We start from the raw sequence: 20,012 nt of genomic DNA on the forward strand, positions 1-20,012 counted from the left end.
ATGGATGACGTCACTTCCGCTTTCTAAGGAAATACACATGCGCAAAAGACACTCCAGAAGCGAGTATAAAACATGGAGACAAGCTGTTTCTAATCCTCTTTTTAGGACCAACTCTCAACTAGAGAGGTTGGGCGAACAAGCCGCCGCCGTTTCGGCGCGCGCGCACCTCACGCCCACTTCCTACTATGTATGGGGCACGAGCTAATGACTGTATGTATACATTCTCCCTCTTTCTCTCTCCATCTACTACTGGCCACTAAGAACACCTTCACGTAGCTGACTACTAACTGATGACAACTCTAATATCCTCTTCCTTGCCTACACGCTGGATTCTCATTTCCACTACAACACTCACTTCAATTCCCACGCGCGAACAAACAATAATGACCCAAACTTGAGATGAAAACACATTTCCTTTTCTTGCTACAACACCAGTCCTGCAACGGACATTGGTTACATACACGCAGACATGTTATAACTAAAATGTTCATTTCTTTCAACAGCAAATAAATGACGTTTATCTTATCCATTACTTGAGTCTTTGTTTCCTTCAATTCCCATTCGTTTCATTATTCTTTTGTAACGGGATTGGGGTATTTATATATCCTAGTCCCCTACAAACCTCATTGTATTACTCCACCTTGGATTTATTATTTTGCTTATATCGAAAACCACAATATAGCAGATATACAAGATATATAAGTACTAAAGAAAAAATGCATTTTGATTCCAAACAAAAATGAAAAAATGCACATATTGCTAGTTTTAGAGAGAGAGAGAGAGAGAGAGAGAGAGAGAGAGAGAGAGAGAGAGAGAGAGAGAGAGAGAAAGAGAGAGAGAGAGAGAGAATGTATAAATACATGCTACTGATTTTGTGTAGTTTGTGTTCTGAGTGTCTTTGTGACTGCTACTAGAAAAGGCGCCTGATAGATGCAGCTCAGTGTTTGTAAAGGTCATGCAAAGATGGATAGCATGTTGAACCATGTCTGATTAACTTGAAGGACAAGCCAGTCAATTCCTTATGTGAATGGATGAGATTTTAGATTTCCAATGAGGAGATTACATTTTATAATGTTCATCAAGGGAGATAACTCAAATAATTTTGCCCCAATATCAGTCTTGCCTTAAAAAGTTTGCTAAAAACAAACTATGACCGGGGGGGGGGGAATAACAAATTATAGAAGAAGTATGCAGGGATAAAAGCTAATCACGAGCAAACAAATAATTGTATCAATAATAACTGGTAGAATATTTACCCTGGGTGGCTTGTACTGACTTCCTCCAAAGGAGAAAGTTTACAAGGAATATCAAATTTACAAGAGATTCCCAGTTGTATGTATATCTTGACTTATTATTAATTTCGAATAGTAAAATATCCATCATCAGTGAATAGGGAAGGAAGGGGAATTGTGTGTGTTTATTTTTTTCAATTTTCTTATTAGTTTGTTCAAGCTGGAGATGGGGCATCCTACCAGATGCCAGACATTCACCTGCTATCTCATATATACCAACCAAGAGATCTTTTTAAGATTCTAACCGTCCCTTTAAATGAAATTGTTTGAATCTCTCTTGTACTTGGTTCACAGGGTATATTTGCCGGGTAGATTTTTAAATTCTTTTTCATAAGGAAGAAAGGATGGTTGGTTGTTTTTGTTATTTTGAGAAACAATAATTGAAAGGATTAATAAAATTTGGCAAAAGTTCTTAGAAGCATCTACAATATAAATCTCACCTGTCTGATTAAATGTATGTATGTATGTGGGGGACTAAACTGTATATATGTATGTGGCGACTAAACTGGTTCCCCCACCAGACTTGTTTGGTGAGGAGGGCGGCTAGTCTCCCTGAAGGATTAAAAACAAGACCTTCCAAAGGGGGAATGAACTCTTTTTCTGGGTCAATGGCAAACTAGCACCGTGTATATTTGTGTGTGTGTGTATATGTGTGTTGGGGTGGAGAGGGCTCCCGTAAGCCGTGGTGAAGGCAACCTTTCTAGGAGAAGCAAATCTCTAATTTAAAAAACCATAAAGCAGGAGACCAGTACCCGTATTAAGCTGGTCTGCAGTTTAACTTGTTGCTGGCTATCTTGCTCTTGCTTGTTGCTGGATCTCAACATTTTGAACCGAGAGAGAGACTTAGTTGTCGTACAAAGCTAAGACTCTGTAACATCATATTTGTATAGATACTCCCTCAGCCATTTGGGCTCATGGATTTTAAATGTCTGAGGGAGTGGCACTCGTCTTACAAGACGTTGCAATCATCATCATGTCTGCCGAAAATTTTCGACAGAGGTGACGGATTTTTACAAGATTAGTATCGTTTTGAAGCTTTACCCTTCAGACGACAAATATCGAAAAATTGGTTACAAATATTAATTCCTTCACCCTCAACTGGGAACTTTTCTACAGCGAGGGGTAGTTTTTTTTTTTGCAAAGTCATCCTCTCTTTTCGATTGCCTCGCCTTAATTTAAACCTACAGTTTGGCAATGGGCGTAATAGCAAAGACGTAACTTTTTTTTTTCACATTCTTTTCCTCCTTCGCAGTATGGGTTCGAGCCTGCCTGCCTACTACTACTTTTTTTTTGCTCAACACACATCTCCAAACACCTGGGCAACGCCAGGCACCCAGGCTAGTCTTTAAGAAATTTGAAATTTGTTATATTATATAAGGCTGCACAGCAATGCCTGGTTAAATATGATATTTTAATTTATGCAGATTTCATATTTATTATCATAGAGCCAGTTCTCTATTGATTATTATATCGTACCCAATATATATAGTAATGATTTCAAAAGTTGAAAATATAAACAATAAAAATAGGACTGGGGTGTCATCAGCTAGAATCTAAACCAAAACATATAGCTCTCCACCATTATTCGTTACCATCTGAGCGAAGTCCATATGCACATAAAAACTTCAAAAATAATGTTGTTAATGTTGTTGATAAATGTATATTTATGCATGCGTAGAAGTAACATGTTTAGTCAACTTACGCATGCCAAGTTCCAATGTTTTCAATTTTGACCCCTTAGCAGCTATTTTTACCGGCTAAAAACCAAAAAGACCGTTCTGTACACAGGAAAAGTTATTTTTATATATTTATCTATAAATATAAAAGCGAAAATGTATGTATGTATATATGTGTGTTCGCTTTTTCTGTGTGTTTACAAAAGGCTTCTTTCAGAGAAGCGGTCGGTCGGTTCACAACTTTTTAAAACTTTTTATATCAGATACAAATCATAATATCTCACAGTTAACAACGAAGCTCGCCTGTCTATTTAATTTGCTCGATTCGGGAAGATAAATATTCAATATTTGTCGCTCGCCGCATGTGGCTTAGTCTTTTTCCTATAAAATCTTCGGGGGAAAAAAAAAAAAAAAAAAAAAAAAGCGTTCAGCAGTAAATGAATACCATCCCGCGGTCAAAACTTGACTCATTTAAAACGAGCACCTGCTAAATCCAACTAATTAAATAAATTCAAACGTGTTTCCGTTAGCATTTCACGGTGGGGCAATGGTTAACATCGCACGCTTTTTTTTTTTTTTTTCACACTTTAATTTACAACTTTGCCTCAACGGTTTGGGTTCAATCCTCATACTTACTTTTTTTTTTAACCCCCCCCCCAAACACCCGGGCAACGCTGGGTACCCCTCCCTAGTATATATATATAAAAGTGATCTTGTGTCTCTGTGTAAGTAATGGTCTCTACCAAACTACTCTGTCAATTTTTGGTCTAGAATCTTGAAATTTGATACGTAGAGAATTTGGACCTGTGAAATAAATTTGATTTGATTTTTAGCTGGTAAAAATAGCTGCTAAGGGGTAAAAATTGATAAAATTGGAACTTGGCAGGCATAAGTTGACTTAAAGTGCTTCTCTATGCATGTGCAAATATACACTTATAAGTTAATGTCGGATAAATTTTAGAGTTTTAATATCCATCTGTTGGTGGCTCAGATGGCAATGGATAATGTTGGAACGCTACATGTTTTGGCTTCGATTCTAGCTGATGGCCATGCAACGCTGGGCAGCCTGCTAGTATATAGATAAAAGTGACCTTATTTGTGTGTGTGTGTGTGTGTTTGTGTGTGTGTGTGTGTGTGTGTTGAACGGTCTCTACCAACCTACTCTATCAATTTTTGGTCTACAGATTTGAAACTTAATATAGAGGATTTGGACCTGTGAAAAAAATTCGATTTGGTTTTTAACCAGTATAAAATAGCTGCCATGGGATCTGTGGCCCTCTTGCCCAGGCCAGCAGATGACTTTTGACCTTGCTGAACTTGTCTGCCCATTGATCGTCTATCTTCCGAGAGGACTCAACATAAATTCTCAGCATCTCAGGCTTTATGTCGATTACCGCTGAAAATTAAATAGCTTCGCATGCACGCCAAAAAAAGAAAACAGACTCAGAGAGTTCTAACTACGAAAAAGTTACTTTCACAAAAATTACAAGTTTTTACATCGTTCAGTTCGATTACACCAGAAACATCAAGATTTTCCAAAATCTTATTCTTCGTTCTCCACAGTGGCAGTCAGGATGGATGGAGGGGGTTGTGGCATTCTTGGGAGTGTGTGTTTTCTCAAGATTCGGCTTCAATCTGCTAAAATCGGCATGGGCATTCGCTTATACACCAAGGGGAAGGGTTGGTTGGGACAATCTTCTAAACGAATCAGGGTCCAGCACATCTTTTGGGGGATTCCTAAATCCTTTTTGCATGGCCTGCGAATCTTCCATGGCCTGCGAATCTGGGACCAAAACTAAATCTCTCTTCACATGCTCCAAAAGGCCTGCATTGACACCTTTCTCACTCAGAAAGCCAATAAGTCTGAGCAGGTGTTCCTCAGGCCAACGAATGTATGATTTCATTTCCACATTATTCTGACATATCCTGTCATTGTTTTTATTAAACAATAAAGTATATGCCTGTTTTTACAAAACACAATAAATTCATCCCTTTTGATAGGTCATTCGCCGCTGTCCAGGATTCAATCAATGTTTAACAGACAATCTCAGCATATTTACCCGGCCTTACTCAGGGTTTTAGGGGATCTTAATCTCCCCAATAGGGAGCAATATCGCTCCTCTAGACGGTTATGTCATAGGTCAAAATTGGAACTTGTCAAACGTAAGTGGACTTTTTTTACTATAACAATAACACTAATAATAATAATAATGATAATAATAATAATAATAATAATGATAATAATAACACTAATAATAATAATAATGATGATAATAATAATAATAATAATAATGATAATAATGATAATAATAATAATAATAATGATAATAATAATAATAATAATGATAATAATAATAATAATAATGATAATAATAACACTAATAATAATAATAATAATAATAATAATATAGAAATATACTACTACTACTACTACTAATAATAATAATAATATAGAAATATATAGTAATAATAACTATTAATAAATAAATAGTGATATAGTAATAATAACTATTAATAAATAGTGATATTTACAACTAGCAATAAAATAGGTGTAAGGCTTCTAAATTTTTGTACTAGAACTGTCTGCAAGGATCTGTGGTGCAGTGGTTAGAGTGCTTGGAAAAAAATCAGTGTAAAAGTGATATTCTCCTGAAGGTTGAAGGTTCAGTTTTCAGTGTGGGCGACCGAAAAATACAATTGCAAATTACTTAGGACTTCTATTCAGTCATGGCTGATGAAACAAGAGCATGCTATCCTCATGAAGCAAATAAAGGGTTCTGATTCCCGAGTTCGACAGAAACATTCTGAAAAAATGACGACAGTAGTCTAAATAATATGAATCATCTCCAGAATTCAGGAATGCATTCTCTTTCTATGCTGCATTTATACTTTTTTCCAGAGTTTGTGCCTTTCTTCCGGATACTGACGTGGAGATTTTTCAATCAGTAGTCCTTGAAAGCTACAATCTTCTCCGACAAAGAAAGTCAGTATTTTCTTTAGTCGTTCATATTGTTAATTTCTTTTTTCAATATGAACAACTAAAGAAAAGGCCAATGATCTTTATCAGACCATAGTTTTTAATGACTACAGATCAAAATATTGTCATGTCAGTGTAGCTTTTGTACATGCTTGTATAAATAAAAATATGAATCTAAATAGCTCTATTTACTATTTAGCACCATTACAAGATTCGTTATAAAAGTAAAACCACCGATTTTTTAATTAAAAAAGTTGAAGAGTTATGACTGTGGGAGTGGTACCATTAAAACGAGCAACCTTTTGTGCTCCAGAATTTAATGTTTCTATATAGTCACTACTATTCATGATGCACTTTTCCCAGGAATTCAATGATGAATCTCTGCTTCTGATACAAGTCTATGATAGTTGCTACCTTATAGTCTCACACAGACAATATTGGTGACAGAGAGATTGAACTTTCAGGTCATGAATGCATAAGTTTAGTCATCATAACAATGCAATGTGAGATTCCTTCTGATCTATATAGGCAGAATGAAAAAATAAGAGGCATTACTTTTGGGATGCCCCTCGTATATTTCAATATGGTTGAAATTTTCTGTTATTATTTTACCTTGTCGGTGACAATCGAGCCTACAACTAAAAGATGACACAGGTAAGAAAAGAAAAAAAACGACAATGACAAAGAAGAGATGACAAACGCAGTGGGTACCGTCGTGAACAAATATAAATCCATTCAGGTTTATTTTCATAAAGAAATTGAATGGTGGTAGGAGGTCTCAGGCCAAAGGTTGAAATCCAGCTGGTGTTTGAACTGGCAGACTACGGGAGATGCATGCTGGCTTGAGAAGCTGGACTGCTGGAAATTGAGCGCGTCGACAGTGAGTGGTCGCTGCTGCTACTGCTAGGTTCGGCCGTTGTCAGGAAGGTCGTCTAAACCGTTCTGTGTGGACATGACTGCTGTTGCTGAGTTGGATTGGACCGCTGATGGACCCAACCTTGCCGTGTAGCGATCTAGCTGCGAGTGACTGCTTGTTGAAAAAAAAAAACTGTATTTATACTCGTCCGGTGGATGTAGACATCATGGCTTTGCGGCGTTTGTCATTGTTTTTCGTTTTTGATTTGTGTTTGTTTTTGTGTCTTTAAAATGCTGTTTGAGGTTTATATTCATGTGTCATATCAAATTGAAGTTAGGAAAGTTGTGAATATTATTCTAGCAGGAATTGGGCTATTCAGAGTTCCACGGGATAATTATTCACATCGAAGTACTTGTCGAAAGGGCGGTCGGCTGTGGATTTTACGTTTTGAATGGGAATCCTTTTGATGAGGGTCATGGATATGACTTTAAACTATATTCGATGGTGAGGCCCCAGCTTGTGAGCTTTTGGAAGTGTGGAGCCACCCCGTAATTGCCATTGCTCCCAGGTCCACTCTGACCCGGAGTGGTAGTACCTATTAACTATGGGTTAAATAGAAACCGACTTGAAAAAAACAAATATATCCTATTAAAAACTTTTCTTCAAAATCACTGGATTCGCCATTAAATAACCTGAAAAGGGTTGATATGCTGAAAAACAAAAACAACCAACCAACCTACCTTTTGATGAGCGGTTTCTTTTGGGGACACCCTTTACCCTAATTGTACTAAGTTCCCGATCTTCTGGAATAACCTCTTTTAGGATCTCATTTACAAAGTGTGCGATCATCTCAAGAGCTGTTTCACCCGCAGCCTTCAACATTTCTGCAACAACTCTTATAATCTTATAATCTTACCTTTTTTCATGTTACTCACAGCTTCTGATACCATTTTCGGGTTCGTATTACTGCACACATAGTTTCGAAAAAGTTGTCAAAAAACAAATATATAACAAATAAATGTTAGCAAAAGCAAGATAAGTTACTTTTCTACCTAACTGGATAAGTTTTTAGTGTTTCTGTTAAATGTAACACGTTTATTCAGTTCAAAAAACATAGTGTTTACTGATGCATTGGAAATAGCACCAGACTCTTTGTTGAACACGGTAAGTTTTGGAAAATAGCAAAAAAAAAAAACTATACAAAATACTGTCAGAAAATCCCTCAATATATGTTACTGTGACATAGGCTGACATATATTCGGTATGCTATGTGTTTAGCTATATTTCATTCTTTTGGTCATCCCTTTGTAGAATATCTGGCTTTTTAGCCCACTCCCCCTGGCTTTGTATATTTCTCTTCTTCCTCCCATTTTTGCTATCAGAAACATTCACTAAAACTTTTTTCCCACTTTCTTTCCACTTTTGATACCTTTTCCTACGTTATCAGTCTATTCTACTTTTTTTATGGAAATTGCTCCAGACAAGGTATGAAGCCACTTGATGTAAGAAACTAAAAAAAAACTACTTCAAGGTCAACAATAAGTGTTAGATAAAAGAGATTCTGACCCAGAAAACAACAATTCTTCTCTCTTTGTCAGAAACACCATTCCTGGAGTGTGAGGACTAAAGGACAAAATAAGGGAAGTGAGAATTACACGGCTGCTGAAAGTAAAACCAAGATTCACTTTTTATTCTTCTTGGGTGTTTTTTCATCCACCAACAAGTCTGTTTTTTTCAACTTCTTTCACCACATTTGTTCGCATCTAGGTTCTCATTAGTTGCCATTATCTTGCACACAAAATGGTTATCATCTCCCAACCCAAATCTAATTTAAAAATTGAGTTAATCCCGACTCCTTTTCCAGAGATTGAGCAGATGAACTTTCTTAATAAGCCTACCCAGCAAAAATGTAACATATTTATATTAAAACATATCTCTCTCTTGCCTTCACTCCCAATTTTTTCCCTCCCTTTCCCCACACTCCTACCTTTTCTCCACTCAGCCCATTCCTCTTTCTGGACATACACACAACTTGATGTAAAGTCAGCAGAAGGGAATTAACTCTGAAAAAAAAAAATCAGAATTGTTTTCTTTTAGTTAGTGACTGGCAAACAAACCCTCCTCCACAACCTGACCAAATCTGTGCCAGTTTAGAGTCAAAAAATAAATATTTTTGGTCCCACGGCAAAAGGAAAGTGGACCTGTAAATTCACCCTTGTCCGTTCGTCTTACTTTTCTGCACTTTTCTCAATAACTCCGTCTTGGTATTTTTTGAAATTTTGCACAAACATTAAACATGATATGAGTAAAAAAGTAACAGAACAGATTTTCTGGGAAAACTTTGGTTGTCCCCCCCCCCTCCCCTTCGGGGTGCCTTTCGGGTTAAAATGGCCAAAATTGACACTTTTGTGCTTATTAAAAAAAAATTGATACCTTGGATTTTTATAAAACTTTCTGAAAAGTTGTAACTAACTGATTTCTATATAATTTTGTTTGTCTATACTTCGCAATGACTCTTGGGTGTACCCCAGGGGCTCTTTTAGGGCTAATAAAAACACTCCATTTTTGGGACTATTTTACCATATTTGTCCAAAATTTTCTGTATATATCTATTTAGCAGTTTTGCACGGTGCAGAACTCAAATTTAAATATGTTAAGGCCTTGGGGACTTTTGGGGCTAAATAGGGGAGGGGGCAAATGATGGACAGTCAGTTCTTTTTTTGCATGGTGCAGAAGTCAAATTTACATATGTTAAAGACTGAAACTGCATCGTTTGTTAATTTTCACCAGGATTTGACGTCCTTTGGGAACTTTTGGGGCTAAATGGGGGAGGGGCAAATGCTGAACTTAGTCATTTTATTATGCCTCGTTCACTGTGCATTCACGGGGGATCATGCATGCTTCACTTGTTTTTTTTTTTTCTAAATTTTAGATATTAATTAAGAATAAAAATAACTTAGCTTGCCTTTGGTGGCATTCATTTTTTTGTGAATTTATTTTTTCACTCCGCTATTTTTTCTATTCTGGAAAATCACCTATTTGCTTCTTTATATTGAAGTTTTCACTTCTGCAATAGCAGGCGAATGTTTGTGATTAGTTTCATTGCAATCTGTGGAAGGATAAAATATTTTGTGGATACTTTATTTTTTTTATTTTGCATATATTACGGATTATTTTTAACTTTTGATTTAAATTTTTTTTTTTTTTTGCAAATTTTTAGCGAATGTGTCCACCATGCAAATTATCCTGGTGTGTATTTCTTTGATATGCATTTTTTTTTTAGTAAACACTGTTAGAAAGATAAATAAAAAAAAAAAACTTGGTAATATACCCCCCCCCCCCACACACACACACGCACATATGGCCAGAAAGAGTAAAACTGCCGAGTATCAACTTGATGTTTGTAGATTCGAACTCTGGTTTAGCCGCACTGAAGAGCTGTGATGCGATGCATGCATTGCATTGATGCAACGAAACAGTCCGTCTCTGAATGACTACTATATATATATATATATATATATATATATATATATATATATATATATATATGACACTTTGATTTTATTATTTCTTATTTAGATTGTATTTCCTATCGCAAAAATAAGCAGATAAATTATTATTTACAAAAATAAAAAATGCACAAAGGGCAATATAATACGACCTATTATTTTTGGTACTTACACCGCTTGCAATGTGAAACAAAATTAATCGCAAACGTTATAAAGCTGAAAAGTTCAAGATAACATTTCATATCATTATTAATGCGTCTTTTTTTTCTTTCTTTTTTATCGTAACCTGGTCGGGGGGGGGGGTCACAGTGAATCCAACGATTTGTAAATGTATCTTCTATAATTTCTGAAGTAAAACAGTAAAACACACCTACACAATACGCTTTTTCTTTATATAATTAATAGTAAACAAAAAAACTAATCCTCCCATTTGTGACCATCTCTCTTTGCGCTTCAAACACTCACAGCGTATAAATATTGAAACAAAAAATACGGGGATCGATTTATAATTGATCATAATTCAAAAACAGATCCCCTAATTTGTGACCATTTCTGAGCATGGCACGAACATTAAGGAAGAAAGACGGTCGAAAAGACGGGGATTGATTTATAATTAATAATATATTGAAAACTAATACCCCAATTTGTGACCATTTCTGAAACGACTTCTGACCTATGAACACTTATTATTTTTATCATTGTATCCCTGCGCATCTCACAAATATTGAAAAAATAAAGGTGGTCAAAAAGACGGGGATATATTTATAATTAATGTTAAATTGAAGAGTACACCCCAAATTTGTGACCATTTCTGAAACGATTTCCTAGCTCTGTAGTAATGTATCCTTGCGCATCGTACGAACGTTGAGAAAGAAAGACGAGAGAGATATTTTAATTTGATGGAGATACTTTTAATTTTTGGTTCACATTAGAGAAATCTGAGCAGAATTTTATGTTTCTGGATTGCGTTAGTTTTGAAATATTTGTTTTTTGGTCTAAAATTGTCTCCGCTACGGGAGAACTATTTTTTTCTTTGCATGTTAATCGACCCGAACGACGACAGCCATATTGCAATGTAACAACTACAGAACAATCACCGTTCTAACTGAACTTGGAAAATTTAGGTAACATTTTATTTTAATATATTTTTTGAACGACCTTCTATCGCTTTTTCTCGCTTCTACATCAAAATACAGATATTTAAAAAAAAAATTTTCAACTGTTTCTTCAATATATAAACACTGATTTTTGGATTTTTTTCTTCTATCCTCTTGTTCCTTTTAGAAAGATAATCAAAAAGTGGGGGATCGGTTTATAGTAAGAAATCTATTAAAAACTGATCCCTCACTTTGTGGCCCGTGTTTATGTTGTGAAAATATTTGAAATATTTTTAAAAACTGGATATATATATAAGATATATATAATTTAAATATTTCTATTGTACTTGAAAATAAATGATTCTTAAGCTTTAAGATAAATACAACACTTATGGTTTTATATAGCTAAGTAAAGTTTACTAATTAAACAAAAAATATGCTCGTTTAGTTATTTTAATTTCTTTTCTCAGCCAAAATACTTTTTTTCTCGACATTTTCTTTTATAAACTATCCAATTCGCTATTTTTTTCTATTTTCTAGCTTTTATAAGATTATTTTAAAAGTCGGGGATCAGTGTTTTACTTTCATTAATACGTAAACTAATCCCTGAGTTTTTGTCCACACCATAAACTTAGTATATAAAAAAACGTATTTAAAAAAATGTTTATATTAAACTTGTATTTTTCTTTTCGTAGTTTTTAATAATCTAAAAAATTAAATAAAATAATTTCAATGAAATAAATCGTTTTTAAACAAGTAAAATAAAATAAAATCGTTTCCTTTCTTTTTAATTCATTTCCTTTCTTCTCCATTTTTTTTTTCTATTAACCTTCTCGTCTGCTTTCTACATTTTTTTTTTCATTTTTATTTTTTCAAATTTCAAAGTTGAATAATTTTTATTTTTGAAGACGAATTTGAGTTAAATTTAAATGTTTTCATCTTTAATGGTTATTTAAGAAAAATATTTTGAAAAAAAAAAAATGTAAACACTGTTTTTTGGGCAGACGACTTTTTATTTTTTTTTGTAGAAATAGTGACCAGAAAGTAGGGGATCAGAATAGTGTTAAATATACATTAAAAACTGAGCCCCCATTTTTCTTTCTTTTTTTTTTTTTTTTTTTTTTTTGACTTATGAAAACTTCAGTTTGAAAAAATTCTTTTATTTATTTAATATAAAAAACAATGAAGATATTTCAAACATTAAAAAAAAAAAAAAATTAATATGTTCTTAGTATATTGTAATAAATAAAGTACTTCTACAACATTTTAACCGACTTGGTTTTTAGTAACTAGTGCTGACTGAAATAATAACGTTATTATTTAAAAAGCCATTCTTAACATGGGGAGGGTGTTTTGTAACTATTTTATACTTTAACCTTTACAATTGAATAAAAAACATATAATAAAACTTTAATTAAACTTGGAAATACGATTTAAAAATAGCGCGGATCAGTAAGTGCACTAGTAGTGCACTGCACTACACACCGGTTTTTTGGCTAAATTCAAGATTAGTCCCCCGATGTTGACAAAGCTTTTGCTCGGAGACGGAGCTGTCATCAGCAAAATGGAATGAGTAAAAAAAAAAAAAATTTTTTTAATCAATAGAACAAAACAAATTGGGTTATCATTATTTCTGTTCGTTTGCTTATTCAAATCAATCAATAAATAAAACAACAGATCAAAACACAGCGTCTCGCTTCGTCCTAAAATTTGATTTCTTATTTTAAATAAAATGCCCGATCAATAAGATGTTCACAGCTTTGGAGTCTCGATAATCGTTATAAAAAATAAGAAAATAAACAAAATATTGGTAGAAAGTCCCCGATTTACTCTATGGACTTAATCGTGGTTCTCGTAAAATAAATATTTGTCAGACATAACTTAATCTTACTTCACTGGTGGTCCGCTGGTATTGTTGGCTTTTTTTTTTTTAAATCCGATAATGAAATTTTTCAAGATCGAAGTATTTCATAAAGTTTTGTTGTCATTTTATTTTTAACTGTCATATTTCACATGTGCATTTGTATGCACAAGAGCCGAATTTTATTTACAAAAAAAAAAAAAAAAGACATGAAAGATGATGAGGGTGAGACAAATTCTACACCCAATCCTTTTAACTGTCATTTCAAAAGATATTTTAGAATTCAAGTGAAGTATTTATGGTTGTTGTGCTGTTAAAAAACAAAGATTCTTTCACTGTTTATTATTCGGAGCTGTCACTATCCTAAATGTTTTTTATTTATTCATATAGGTATATGTGTAAAGATATAAATTTTTGGAATAGGTATCAAAAGAATTTCAGTACTTATGTAGTCCGTCTCGGATATCGACGGAGAATTTGAAGTCAGTCCCGGAAATGGCCGAATTAGTTTATAATTTCTAAACTGCGAAAGGTTGATAAGGGGTTAAAAAATTTAATAAAAAAAAAAACTACCTCCAATCGTAGCTGCTTTTGACCATTTCCGGGACTAATTTGAGATTACGTAAGTATTGAAATTATCTATTCCATTTTGCTAAAATTTTATTAACTTATTTTTCTGTGTCGCTATTCTAGAAAAGAGCGTTTTTAATATTGAGATATAAAATTGAAATTTTCGATTACTCGTATTTTATAACTTATTTGAAAGATAAGTAAAAACAAAACAAAAAAACTATCACTTTTTTTTTTTTTTTCGCGGAACGGACATTTTTATTAATTCCTGCTTAGAAAAGGCGATGTCGATTTCAGTCACGTGACTGCTTCATCGTAATTGGTTCCGTTCAAAAGCTTTTTCTTCCTCCCTTTTTCTTTACTATAGCCCCTCATCTTTTCGTTCTTCATTGGGTTAAAATGAGACAGATCTTAAAATTTCCCCTTTCTTCTCTATCTCCTGGTGTGTGTGTGTAATATCTACAAAAAAAACAGAGCGACTAAATTTAACAGATTTTAGTCAAATAGAGCTCAGTTTCCAATTGGATAGCGCTCTCTCTCTCTCTCTCTCTCTCTCTCTCTATATATATATATATATATATATATATATATATATATATATATATATACTGACTGCTTAGCTTTAGCACTTTACTGCAATTTCACAGTATGACCGACCCTGGCATCAATCGGACATGCCCCCGTGGCCCGTTCTGTTGATCGATACTGTGAAACAGTGAATTATTAAGTACAAAATACATTTCATTATTATTGCTATATTACTCAACGTTGTTGGGAATAAATCTGGAGTTTCTGTATCCCATCCATCTCTTAACCTTAGTTTTTTAAATAAATTAAAACGTGTTAATTTTATTTTTAAGCCAGTGCGAGTGGATATCTTATATTATTGTCAGCTTGTGTTGGTGACTATGACACGAGCAGATATCCACAAAACCCCTCTTCCAAATTTCAAAAGAATGTTTGTGTACATGTACATTTTCATCGTTCTATATATCTTTATATATATATATATATATATATATAACCTCCATTCTATTTGTTTTAAAATTTGCAATTTAAGATGTTACAAATGAAAATACTCCGATTTAATTCGCGATTACATTTTTGGGTGCTTACACTTCTGTTACCGCGCTATTTTTATTTTATTATTTTAAATTAGGTGGAAGCACAGAATAGTTATAAAACACACTGGTACTTGTGCACTTTTGTTACCGTGTTGAAATATTATTTTGAAAGCTATTTTTAACATGGGGAGGGTGTTTTGTAACTGTTCTGTGCTTCCACCTAACAATTTAATAAAAAAAAAAAAAAAAAAAGATATCGTGAAGCTTGAATTGAACCCGAAAAAACTATTTAAAAATAGCGCGGTAACAAAAGTGCACAAGGTTCACCCTCACCCATGTTAAGAATGACTTTCAAAATAATAACGTTTCAGCACTAACAAAAGTGCATAAGTATTTTATTTTTATTTTTTTATCTTTATGATTGTTTCTATTGCACTTACGATTGCTCCTTCGTTTTTAATTGATTTTTAACGATATGCTTTTATTAATTTATTCGGTTAAAGTACAGAATAGGTAGCGAATTTTTCAAATAAAAAAGATAAAAAAAATTTAATCGGAACTGAAGTAAAAACTAATTGTAAAGATAACCTTATTTTGTTGACCTGATTATTAAAAAATAACTTACAATACAGGAAAAGACAATTAAACTCGAGTTAAATACTTTTCATTTTTTTTACTTTGTTGCATCTTATGTTGCAATGTGATTTTTTAAACCTATAAATCGAATAATATTATAGAATGACTTCAAGTTTTAAGAGAATTTAGGGCGCTGAAAACGTACATAAATATATTGTTTACAATTTTCAAACTGGTTTGTTTGGTTGTCACAACGTTTCGACATCCAGTCGAAACCTGTTCGGAAATAGTTAGAAAAAAAGGCCCTAAAATTGCTGAAACTATTTACGATTTGAAAACCTCATTTGTTTGTTTAAGAGCAAAAATCTTTGTAACCTAAATTTATGTATACTTAGTGTAGTTTGCATGTAAAGATGTTTTTGTGGTAGCTTTTAAATCGTAATCTTTTTCAAGACTGACTGATTCTGATTTTTTCGTCAGATATTCAAAACAACTGACTCCATAAAAACTTAAAAAGAATTGAAATCCCCAAAAAATAAATGATTATAAGATGCATTTTTAATAAAAAGTTTTCTATTACCTTTTCTCCTTTTGATAAACGAGACCAATTAAAATAAAACTAAAATATCTTGGTTCTTTTTCTAAACAAAAGGGGATTCTTTAATAGGAGAGGGGAGGGGCGGCTTTTAATCGCTGACGGCCCTGTTTTGCTTATGATTTCGTCGATTAATTTCACTTGCCCCTCCCCACCCCCACCACGAGGGCAGAAAGATCGGTTTTAAATGTAGGAAGAAAATTCAGCTCCCCTAAAAAGAATACTCTGGATTGGGATAAAATAATTTAAAAATGCTTCAGTTTATAAGGATTTTTTTCTTAACTAACCAAAAAGAATGAAATGTAGCATCAGAACTTTGTCCCTATTTTTTTTTAATCATGTCTCGCCGCTTATCAAGTTCAAAGGCTACTCGAGGTTAATAAGATGGTCAGCTGAGAAAATACTTTTATTTCGTTGAATTTTATAAATAAACCTAGGTTTAATTCCTATTTCAATAATGAACAACGCTGTGCAAATCGACTTTTCTAATCAATCGATTTTGATCCAACGATCAGAAATTAGCGAACCTAACTCTTGCCTATTTTTAGTAACATCTGTCGCTATTTGCTTTCCACCCACATGAGGTCGGTTTTAATGTGGGATAAAATCGGGAACACTTTTGACTTAAAGAACAAAAATTTGATTTCACTATTTAGAATGGCATTTTCTCAGGCGACAGCTAATAAACTCCTTTCTTTTCTCATCCGAAATGAACGTGTAATGTTTGGGAATATCGCACCGAACAAATACTACACTTTAATACATTTATTTGAAGAAAAAATTTTATTAAAAAGAAAGAAAGCATAAGGCCATTCAAACGTGTGAGAAAATAGGTGTCGTTAGTTACCTGTTATCACGATAACTAAAAATGTCTATCCTACTCTTAAGTAGAATCATCAATAACCATAATACCACATTTACTCGTACTTAAAATTGCCCAAATCGTGCAAGAATTTTATTGAAAATAATCTATAAATCATTTCATTTGCGAGAATCGTGAAGGAGGGGGGGGGGGGCAAAAATAAACCCCAAAAGAATAACAAATTTGGATAGTAAGATTCTCCCAACCTTTCTAAATAATAGACCGCTTGCTGTTTCCAGTTTGTTTTGATCCTAGTTCAGATGAAAATGTAAATTGTTCCTGATGAAAGCGAGGCTGGTTTTATAGATTCCATCATTTGAGGGGAGGTAACTCTGGTCTTTGGCTGCAAATAATAATCTGATCGACACACTCACGGATGGTTGAGTTTCAGGCATCAGCTAATAACCCCGTTAAAAGGAGGAGGTAATACTTGGGAAGATCGCTGAACATATATTTACAATTTCATTTTTAAAAGCCGAATGAAATGTCTTAACGCAAGTTAATTACAACTCCGTAAAAATCGCTTTCGTTTTTGTTCTCCTTATTTAAACAAAAAATGCTCATTTCTATATAAAAAAAAAAAAAATTACTAAGAAACTGTTTTAATTCATTTTAATTAGTTTTAGTATATTATTAATCCCATATTCAATATATTTGTTTTAAAATCTAGATCAAATTGAATTATTCGGACTATTATTTTTTTCTTTTTTTTTTCCACAACGTTTTGGCCGATGTAGCTTTTAGTCTCCAAGTGTATCTCCTGGGATCTTGGAACCTGGACGGAATTTTAATCTGAACTCTTTATTAAATATTAATAATTATCGTTTGCAGTAAGAATTGTTTATTTTAAACTTTACGCCACATATCCATGTTACAGGCGACTGGGGATCGCCTTTGAATTTAATATTTCCTTTTCAGTTTAAAAAAAAAAAGAGAGAGAGAAAATAGACAGGGTCTTTCTTTCTTTGCCCGTTTTTTTTTATTATTATTTATTTAAAACTTAAAATAATTAATGGCTTATATATATTAGAATAGCAAAATTTTTAAAATGATGAGAAAGAAGTGAATCATAATCGGATGTTATAAAATAAATAAGTTGATTAAAAAAAAAAAATCACGAAGTGTAATACAACCAAGAAAATAGTGAACAATATTCGGATGTTTTAAAATAAGTAAGTCGATTGTATTACACTTCGTGATTTTTTTTTTTAATCGACTTATTTATTTTATAACATCCGATTATGGTTCACTTCTTTCTCACACACACACACACACACACATATATATATATATAATTTAGGCACCGCCAAAAATGGCCGCAAAATCAAGTTGTTGTTGTTTTTTAAAACTAAATTACATTTATTAAAATCCATTATTTCTGAGTAACTTTTTTTTCCAGAAAGATAAAACCCTGAATTTTATCATATAGAAAACAGAATAATGTAAAACTTTTTCTACTATTTTTAATTCAATTTTAAATGTTAAATTTTCCCAAAAAGTTAACAATTGACATTTTTTGTCTTGCACAAAAAACGTACTTAAATATTTAAAAAAAAAAAAAAAGGGTTTTTGAAATAATTAATTTATTTATTTATTGTCTAACTAAGATTTAGGATGATTTTCTAAGAGAATATGCAAAAATATAATATAAGTACCTGAATTTCAAATAATTCCACTTATAGGTAACCAAATATTTCGCGTCGACGTAGAGTTCAGATCGACTCTGTTTACGTTTTCTTTTGATGACAAGAAAACTATGGAAGACCAAACAGGCCAAAAAAACTTATTTTTCAGTGACGAAAATTTCAATGTATTATTAAGCTGAGGCTGGCCAGTACCAGATGGGTGACCATTTGTATGAGTTTGGTTTTTAATGTGTATGTGTGTGGGGGCCAGGCTCCCCAAAATGGGGGGGGGGCAATTTAAAGCAGAATAAAAAAAAATTATTTCAGCGCGTTTGGTCCACCGTAGTCGAAAGGCGGCAAACGTTTTCAAACGAGATCGAAAAAAATGATGCTATTTTTAACACAAAGGGCACAATATTTATCGAATTTTTTTTTTTTGCATCGATTATTCAAAGCATGCCCTGTTTAATAATGGTCACTCATGCATTATTCGGCTCGCTAAAAAAAATTGTTAATTTATTTATCAAAAATTTTAAAATGGCTTTTTTCGTATAAATATTAAAAAAAATTTTTTTTTTGTTTTGCTTAACTTAAATTAATTATTTTACTTAACATATTCACCGAATTTCACACTTCAAAACTCAAAAGCGGGATAATTAAACACAATCGAAGTTCTGATATTCAGACGTCAAAATAAGGTATGCAAACAATTTTTTTTTTTTTTTTTTTTTTTTTTTCTATAATTCTGTCCCTTACAACAACACAATATGTTTTGTTCAGTTTCAGATGATTATTTTAAGCATATTTGTTCCCACTTCAAAACAGGGGGGGGGGTTGTAAGCAAATATATATATATATATATATATCGTTTATGAAAAATAAGTACACTGTTATAAAGCTCATTCTTCTCTTAATAATCGCTGAAAATTTCGTATTGATCGGATAATTACCTGATTTTTGGTAGATTTTTAAAAAGACGGTCCGTCAAAAAGTACTGACCTGCCCCCCCCCCCCCAGTTTTGGCGGTGCCTAATTTAATTTAAATTCGTCAGTTTTATAAAATATTGCAATTTTTATCAACCTAAATTTAAGTTTTTGTAGCATGAAATATGGGGGAGGGGCACTTAAAAAAAAATCCTCAAATATTTAACAAAGACTGCTTTTAAGATAGAAGTTAATTTAAAAATGTATCGAAAATTTTATGAAAAACTGACCATTAATTGATTTTTGCTAGATTTTTTAAACGCGTGTATTTACGCTTTCAAAATACCTACTACTTAACGTTGTTTTTTAAGGCGTCGATAATGTAAAGACGATTTTAGTCTCGCATTTTCATTATTTTCGTACGTTGTAAATTTTTTTTTTTTAATATTCATAGTTCATTTGAAGCTTCTTTTAAGTAGTACAAAAGTTATGATAATATTAGATCATAGTTAGACCATGTTGCATTGG

The 20,012-nt window shown here is 32.9% G+C and overlaps 1 protein-coding gene across 1 annotated transcript in view; it reads left to right on the forward strand.

Moving 5' to 3' along the window:
* The first annotated feature begins 10,425 nt into the window (after nt 1–10,425).
* Nucleotides 10,426–20,012, forward strand: part of LOC145265485 (uncharacterized) — a 117,926-nt gene continuing 108,339 nt past the window's right edge. The window contains exon 1 of the mRNA XM_080121359.1: nt 10,426–11,434. The gene's annotated coding sequence lies outside the window, so the exon portion shown is untranslated. The remainder of the gene's footprint in view (nt 11,435–20,012) is intronic.

The sequence above is a fragment of the Euprymna scolopes genome, chromosome 40 (genome assembly GCF_053919585.1).
Source record: "Euprymna scolopes isolate OS-2025 chromosome 40, ASM5391958v1, whole genome shotgun sequence".
In the NCBI taxonomy this organism is placed as follows: Eukaryota; Metazoa; Mollusca; class Cephalopoda; order Sepiida; family Sepiolidae; genus Euprymna; species Euprymna scolopes.